The sequence below is a fragment of the Pithys albifrons genome, chromosome 2 (assembly GCF_047495875.1).
Source record: "Pithys albifrons albifrons isolate INPA30051 chromosome 2, PitAlb_v1, whole genome shotgun sequence".
Classification (NCBI taxonomy): Eukaryota; Metazoa; Chordata; class Aves; order Passeriformes; family Thamnophilidae; genus Pithys; species Pithys albifrons.
Genome location: NC_092459.1, coordinates 58676243 through 58685138, shown reverse-complemented (window position 1 = coordinate 58685138; position 8896 = coordinate 58676243). Strand labels below are relative to the sequence as shown.

The 8896-nt window shown below is 40.6% G+C and overlaps 1 long non-coding RNA gene across 1 annotated transcript; it reads left to right on the top strand.

Annotated features, from left to right (window-relative positions):
• LOC139668369 (uncharacterized) lies at positions 1–7682 on the top strand. The gene is made up of 3 exons (XR_011697039.1): positions 1–144; positions 6323–6527; positions 7290–7682. It is a non-coding gene; the product is annotated as an uncharacterized lncRNA (long non-coding RNA).
• Positions 7683–8896: the final 1214 nt, after the last annotated feature.

Genomic DNA, 8896 nt, shown 5'->3' with positions numbered 1-8896 from the left:
TAATGTGTGAGGCTAGACATTGAGCAAAGGGGAGGACAGAAAAAGCTGAAGAACTGCTCACCAAATGGCTAGCTTTACAGCCTGTTCATGCAAACAGATGGTGGAAAAAGTTATTGTGAGATCATGAAAGGACTCTTTCCTAAGGTAACTTAAATTCTGGGATTTCCTATCCTGAGTGTTTGATTTGTAAATGCCTGATGAACAATTTTTTGTCTAGTGTAAAAATGTGTTTCCAACCTGTTTGCTGAAATGGACATTTCTCTCTGCCTGTAATGCAAGATGAGTGAGGCTTTCCTCATTGTAGAGCAGTATACTGTGTTGGTGAATAATTTTTACATTAATTCAGTGATCTTAATGAATATGTTTGCATTCATATTAGTGGGCTCTTAGAAAAGAAGCAAGTCTCATGTCCATTTTATAGATCTATCAAGATTTGAAATGAGCCTTGGAGAACTGGAAACAAACCCTGGATCCCCAGCTCTTGTTCTTTCCCCTAAAGATCAAACAAGGCGTGCATTTTTGTTCTGGTCACATTGGATTAGAAACACTGCATAAATAAACAGGTCTGCAGTTTACCTTGGAGTCTGGTGGTTGTCTCACCATTTAACATAATCAAGGTCAGGTCTGGGGTGGATAATTATTTAGGAACACCAAGCATGTTAGAGGAAAAAGCCAGGCCTGATATTGAAGGAAATCTGAATGAACTTTGATTTTACAAAAAAATCTGAGGGGTCTGGATGGATCTGATTTCCTGGAATCAAAAGAGCTTCTATTATCAACAGCTCAAAGACAGGGATAAGGATGAGGAATTTGGCTTTGGAAGTAAAGGCAGTCTCCTAGAACTCACATTCACCTGTACATTAATGAGGAAAGGGGTACTCCTTTTGATTGCACTGAGACTATTTGGAATCCCCTCTGATAACTGAAATGAAACTGTAACTGATAGTTTTAAAGTCACACTTTTGGTGGTTTGTTTTCTAAAATTTTCTGTGAGTCACAGGAATATGTGAGGCCAGTTGGAAGCAAGGGGAGAAAAGAGAAACTTTCTACAATGTAAGTCACTAATTACCAAAAAGTCAGTGAAGAAAAAAAAAAGCCCCAAACCACGTATAGATCCTTAAAGCAGTCACTGTTTGGGGTACAAAAAGATTTAACTTCTGAGCAAAAAAGAACCAAGACCTTTATTTTCTTCTCCAGCATGAAAATAAGATCAGAGCGGAATTTATTCCAAATATCATTACAGTCTCTAGATACGGCACAATGAGTCTGACACCACATAGGACATTTATTAATGTTTAGTCATTTAGTTACATTTTACAGCTCAATACACACCATTTTCCTCACTGTTCTCACTAGTGGCTTTCTTTTCTGTCCTCACTAGTGTCTTCTCTTGATCTCAGACAGAAGTTTTCTCTTCCACATACTTTGTATTCATAGTAGGAAAGGCAATATCTTTTCTCCCCTTTTTTCCTGAACTTTTTGTAATATTTAACAATGTGGCTTAAAACTAAGGCCATAGCTTTTTTTAATTTCACTGTGAAAGTAATAAATAAAAGGACACTATAAAAGTATTTCCACCCTTTCCAAGGCAGGCACAAGAAAGTAGTCATTAAATGAAGTGATTGTGCAGTTTCTTACCTTCTCTTCTGTTGCAGCTCTACCTACAGCTGAAATTGTGAGCCTGACATCAGCTATTTGAAAATGGTTAATATTAGCGATTCTGTGAGCAGAAAATGCTGCAGGCCTTGACTTGTCATTTTTCTTCACTACAATCACAACGTGTATCTCCTTTAGACAAATGATTCTCTGCTATATTTGCTGTTGGGGCATATTAGGATTTGTCCACAACAAGCACTGTCAATCAGGACTGGTACCTGTGGCATGAAGGAGGCAATGGGTGTGAGCAGCTCCTGAGAGATATGTTGAGGTCTGGAAAAGAACACAGAAACAGTAACACAGTTCAAGGAGGTATTTAAGTTCTAAGGTTTATCTCAAGCTATCAAGGACCCTATTAATGAGGTTTTATTACAGATATACTATTAGGGAGCTTGTAGCTTATCTGGTTAAACTTCTGGAGGATTATCTTTCTGGTATATCTTCTACAGCAATGACTTTTTTTAAAAAGGATTCAGCAGCAGGACTGCTGGTTTTAATTATTTATGGTGCTTTTTTCTAACACAGTCCATTTGAACATCTGGATTATTATCTGGAAGAGCGTATCTGTTTTTTATAGTGGCCTAATGCATGCAAACACATGAACTTAAGCCCTAAACTCTATTTTTTAAAGAACAGTGTAAAAAATAGAGAAGTTGTTCAGTGTAGGTAAAGCTCATGTCTTATCTGAGCAGTTGATATAGATGAAAAAAACCAGAGGAAAATTGAATGTACTTCCACTTTAAAATGGAAGATTCGGTTTTCAAAAATGGCAAGGCATATTTGTAGGTTGGAGAAAACATCTTTCACTGAGAGATATAAAGGGCACAAAACTTTGGGCTGAAAGAAGATCCGTTTGGTTTCTAAAAGAGACAGGGCTAGGTGCTTAAGGCAGAAAAAGGTGAACAAGCCGCAGCAGCTAGAACTCAAAGCTAAGTAAGTTCAAATGATAAGTTAGCTGCTCATAGATAAATTTAATCATTATTGGAACAAATGCAAGATGAAGCCAAGATCTCTTGAAGGTCAAATCAAAACAGGAGAATTCTCTGGATGAAAAGCATTACCCGAACACCGCTGAATACAACTAATTATCCTCAGTGCAGAAGTGACTAGGAGACATATAACACTGTGAATGGCAAGTGATTGGATTGCTGCTCTTGGCCTATGACTTTCTGACACTGCTAGTGATGACTATGTTGAAGAACACATAAACCTCCCACTGTTTAGATAAATGGGTCATAGACCCAACTCCATACATCATCTTTGAGAAAAAAGGGCTGAAAGATATTGCCAGAAATAGCTAAATGACTTGAAAGTCCAGGTCCCACCTTCAGAAGTGCCATTTGTTTCAGCTGCACTGAAAAGTCCAAATCGTTGTTAATATGAGCTGGCAATGTGTTCTTGTGGCAAAGACATCAGGAGATGTCATCCCAAGAGATGTCCATCACATTCTAGGCTGCATCAGGATGAATGTCACCAGTAATGGAGAGAGGTGACCCTTCCCTTCTGCTCAGCACTGGAGAGTCACACCTGGGGTGCTGGCTGTAGTTCTGGTCTCCCCAGTACTGGTGAGACATGTGCTTGCTGGGGTGAGACCAGCGAAAGGCCACAAAGATGATGAAGGGACTGGAGCATCTGTCATATGAGGAGAGTTTATGTGAGCTGGGACTGCTTAGGTTGGAGAAGAGTGGGCTCAGGGCAATCTCATCAATCTGTACCAATACATGGATGGGAGGAAGAGGAAGCCAAGCTTAGCTCAGTGGTGTTCAGTGACAGGACCAGAGGCTACGGGCACAAACTGAAATACAGGAAAGTCCACTTAAACATAAGAAAATATTTTTTACTGTGAGGTTCATCAACACTGGTAGACCTTGGTCAGACAGGCTGTAGAGTCTCCATCCTTGGAGAAATTTCAGACTCAACTGGACACAGTGCTGAGCACTGTGCTCATGCTGAACTGGGTGACCTCCACCAGATGATCTCCAGAGGTGCCTTCTGCCTCCATGACTCAAACTCTGTGAAGTGGGTAAAGAGGGAAATTCGGAAAATATATTACAGCTTGACAAGTTTCTTTGTCTGGATGAGCCTTGGTTTATGATAATCACACACAAGTATCACTCTCCATAGTGGTCTTGCTGGATGCAGGTGCTGGCAAATAAGTGCATTGTCTCATACTAAAATATTGGTATTCATTGGGCTGTGCGTATTAATAAATGAAAAAACCACAAATATATTTTAATGTACAAAATAGTGTTTCATACCAATGAAATTTTCTTCAATTCAACAGCTGCTAATGAAATACAAATCTGACAGCACAACTATGTCAGCAGAAAATCACTTGTCTTACCAGATGTCTATACTGATTAAAAAAGAGAAATGTGTACTAAAGACCAAAGTATCCAAAGAAGACTTGTTTACACAGCTGTGAAGGTGTTCTGTGCTTCTATGCTGCAGGAAAAGACAAAAATTATACTGGTAAAAGTTATGTCTTTCTTAATAAACTATGTCTGAAGCAAGGATTGTACAATTCCAGTTAAAAGGACCCCCTTATTTGGACAAAGTTACTTGCCAAAAATTCTGGGGTTGCCTGAGGAATGAAATTACTCTTTTTCCTTACTCTACTAAGTGAGAGTGCTGTTGAAATGTGGATATTTCAAGCACATCCTGCTACTGGATTAGCTGAGGTAAAAAAAAATTTATATGCAGACATCGGATAGTAAGTCTCTTTATCAATGCACACAGTCTCTTAAACACGTGTAGAGTAAGATCTCATCCTGTTAAACCACTCAAAAAAGGAAGAGGCACAGCTCTTCCCTGCAGGGTCTATATCCACAAAGCACTTCTGTGTCGTAAAGCTGTGCTCACTTTCAAGAAATCAAAATGGGGCCAAATTGGATAATAAACATCCTCATACAGTTCTGTTTTAAGTGAATGAGGCATACACAAAAATAGCAGTACTATCCTTTGGAAGCTATATAGAAGTTTCATATTTAATATAATGTAGCCAGGAATTATTTTTACCTTTGCCACTCAGATCTTCAAATATTATTGTTTACTTTGGGGCATATTATTTTTTATGTACTCAAAAGAAACTCAAGGAAGGGTACTCATGCAGCATTGCAGAAGAATATGGTTGCTTTAAGAACTGAAGACACCACCACACAAAGGCAAGTGAGGTGACCAGTCAATTTTGAATTGTTTGCTCCTCAAAGGAATGGACTTCTAGATGCACATTGGCAAGCATTACTGCTGAGTTGTTGAAGCACCAGTCTTTGTGGTTGTCAAACACAAGTGTTTAATGCTGGTGCAAGCCTTTGTCATTTTCCTGCCTGGGAAAATGTGTAGTTTTATCTTGTAAAGGGTTGGGTTGCCTCTGGCCAGTGGCATGGCAAGGCTCCCATGGTTGGAGGGAGAACATGCATGATCCTTCTGTGTTATTTTATCAGTGGGAGAGAGTCTGCTGCTGCTACATGCTGCTGTACATGCTTGAAAAGTTGCACAGCAACTCAGATTGGTGGTGCTGCATCATGATAATACATGCTAGATTGCAAAGGTGCTGTCATCGTACTTTTCTCAACAACAGTACTTTTCTCCTAGTGATGGTGGGAAGGGGAAGGGGAAGCCTATGTTTGTTTTGCTTGGGGCTTGTGATGCTTATTTTGTTTATGCTTATTCTACTTATGCTCATTTATCTAGGACTAATGATAATACTTATTTTCTTATTTTACTTATGCTTTTATACTTATCATGGAATTTGTTTAACATGTAGCAAAACCCACTCACTGTCCTTAAAGGTGCAATACCACAGGGCCCAAACCAATTAAAACAGCTAGGATACCCCATGATAAATCAGAAAACATGTCAAAAGAATAAGTTAAGTCCAATTAGACCAGCAAAAGTTGCCAACAAGACTGGTTTGAACCAGTTCTGAGCAAAAGGTACAAAGTTCACAAGAGGAAGACGCTTTACTTCATCCCCAAAGACCCCCAAAGACCACCACCCTGAATTACCAGGAGGAACAGCGCAGGTGCAAGAAGGAGTGGCTTTGAGGAGGAGAAAATGGAAATCAGTTCTTGAGACTCATTATAATAACCCTGCCTTCTCTAAGAAAATAATATTTATGCACGAAAGAAAAATAAATATGTATAACTTACTTGCATATTAACCCATTGTTAACTCAACTAGGCGTGCATGTTTATGGAGGAGTTATCCCCCATGCGTCCTGGGCCAGAATAAATGTACCTCTCTATAACCTCATTGGATTATAGGGGTTTTATTCTGCAAAACACTAGCAGGTGCATGTTTACAGAATTAAAAGAGTTCAATGTGAGATGTTGATCCAGGAAAGAAGATCAAACCACTTTCATCCTTTCCTAATGTCTCTCTTTTTTCCCCACAGCATTTATGACTTTCTCTGCAAATAACAAACCTGCTGCTGCAGATCTTCAATCTCTCTTAAGCTTGTCGTCTTCTTTCATACTTGTCAGTGGCCACAACAAACCAATTCTTGCTTAGGGTCAACTGTTGACATCTAACCTATTTTCTTCACCTTAGTTACATGATCAGTGTCATCCCAAAAGGGATTTATTTGATTCACTTGCTGGCTTAGTTGCTTCAAGAGGTGACAGATTGATTTAACTGATATGTTGTGTTTCTGTCTTCTGCTAAGTGTTCAGTAGAAAGGCCCATCCTTGCTGCTCTCGTTTGAAGTAAAACTGTGTGCTTGTGGGAATGAAAAGCCTCTGTAGGAACGAAACCCCACTATATTCTTAGAAATGGATGGCCTCTGGAACTGGTGAATGTACTGGTCAGTCTTCTCAGCCCACTTTGCATACCAGATGTGGGAGGACGTGGCCACGCTTGTGAATGTTTAGGTAAGTATAGGCTAATTTAGTATTGCTTGACTGCTTTCTGCTAAGCAATATCTTCTTTCCTTTCTCTCTCTCTCTATTTTTTTTTCTCGGAGGGGAATGCCAGACTTGACTAACACAGTCAAGAACAGACTAAATGTTTCCTTAACAGGAAGCCACTAGCTCTCCACTTAGCGAGTGGGGAGGAAAAGCCTTTAAAACTGTTCAAACTTTCTTATGCAAATATCAGTTACAAGTTTTGGGAGAGCTTATTCAATTGTAAATTGAACAGTCTGTCAGTGGTTATAAGTGCATGGTACACAAAACTCCGTGCAGCACCACAAAGAAATCTAATGGTAACAGGGCTTTCGGGTCTCCGAGGGTGTTGTCCCACTGTTTCCATCTGATCTGGTTTTGGCTGAGGATAATATGTTTTCTAAGAAAAGTATTTAGAAGATCTTTGAAGTGAAAATAGAGCATTGAAAGGCAAAGTAATGCAATCCCCCTGGAGGAACCTGATAGTTTCTCAAATGAAGGCATTTACTACAGCTGTAGCCAGATAGCTTTTGAGTGGCAGACAATTTTTCTCTCCAGACTGTTCTACCTTGTACTTGGGAGCTGTATGCATACTTTCACTGTGGCCTTGATGGAGCTAATCACTTCACATAAAGATAAGGAGATGAGCAATGACTGGGGCCTTAGTCAGTGGCAAGATATCATCAGGGGGTAAAACGGAGTGATAAATGAGAGATAGGCTATTGTTAACAGGTTGTCTTCTCTCACCAGCTCTCACGGTAAAAAGGATTCTTATGGATGTGAAGCAATTCTGGTGAATGAAAGAACCACTGCAGTTGCCATAATGGCTTTCCTGGAAAAACAAGTGTTGGTACCAAGCTGTATTCCCGGGACCTCTGTCAGTCTCTTGCACAAACACAGAAAATTGTTGTGTTGGTTTCCACTGGACTTTGTGAAACAGTCTGCAGACGGGCAAGGGCCTTGGTGTGTGTTTGTCGTCACCTTGTAACTGCACTGTCTGGCACATGCCTCCCAATGCATTGTGTGCCCGGCCCGACGACCGTCAGAGAGAGAAACGAATGTTTCCAAGACCAAGTTTAATAGGAACAGCCTTTGGCTCTACATTTATATAGGCCAGTATCGAGTGAAACTAAGGAATTGAGACCACAGGTGAGTATCAGGACAGCAGAGGCATGTCTCCTCCCTTCACCTCCCACCCCGCTACTGTTAGGAAAGCTTGTACAGCTAGAGCATGCCTTCTACATTTGAGTGAGCTACTTGTGGCTGAGGTATCTGACTGCTCAAAGCATGCACAAAAACAGGAGAATGTTGCTTCATAAACTAATGCTTCAGGGCAAGAAACGTAGTCTGTCATTTTTGCTCCAGGAGCAGTTTCTTCAGCTTCACTGACCAAAGGCGCAGTTTAACCACGGTGACATGGCCATACATCTTCATGAGGAATGTCTGCCTACACACCAGCTCTTGGTGTGCAATACCTGGCTTATATTCTTGCTTCTGCTATGGTACGTCTCTGACTAAGTTTCCTCATACATTGAATGTGAATAAGGATGCTACTCACCTTTGTGAAGTCTGTTGAGTGATGTGGATGAAAGCAGTGCACAAGGTTGAGGGGAATTGTGAGAGGGCAGAACTCAACACTGGCCTGCTGCAGCTTACGGTGTGTTACTGTGCTATGGGTACATAGTGACAGCTGTAATCCTCTCCTTGTTAGGTAAGGAGAGGCACGGTCTCTGTAATCACTTTGCTCATCTTCTTGAGGAACCAACCACTTTCATCCATGTGGCTGACATCTGAGAGAAAATACCATTCTCTTAGGGAACTGAAAGTGATTTTTGTACCTAGGAGAATTTTATTCCGCAACAGATATGCGCAGTGCTTGTTACTGAGAAATAACTCTGGCCAAATTGACTGTCTCTAGCTGTCCACTAGTTAGGTCATTATAGAGCCACACATGTGCAGATAAAGTGCTTTGGGTCCTGCTGAAGGATGTGAGATGGTTAAGGAAACTTCTGGGTGCTACAGCTGGTAACATGGCAGCAGTGGAAGCAATTACTCAGGAGGCAGTCTTTTTTTTTCTGACTCATTGCTGATCCTTTACCTCTGCCTATTAGACAAACTGTGTTGCTGCATAGTTATTATCTTTCTCATGTTGATTAAAACTGAAGTTTTGACATTTTTTAGCAGCAGCAGAGGCTACAGGACTTTTTTGTAGTAGCAGGTTGAGATGAGTTTTTAATGGGTCATGGTACACAAAGTAAGCAGCCCAGCATTCAGGTGACCTGTCCTACCCCTGCCCTGAGACTGGACCTGGCTCAGCTGACTCTGCCCCTATTACCTGTTCTAATGCACCTGCAATG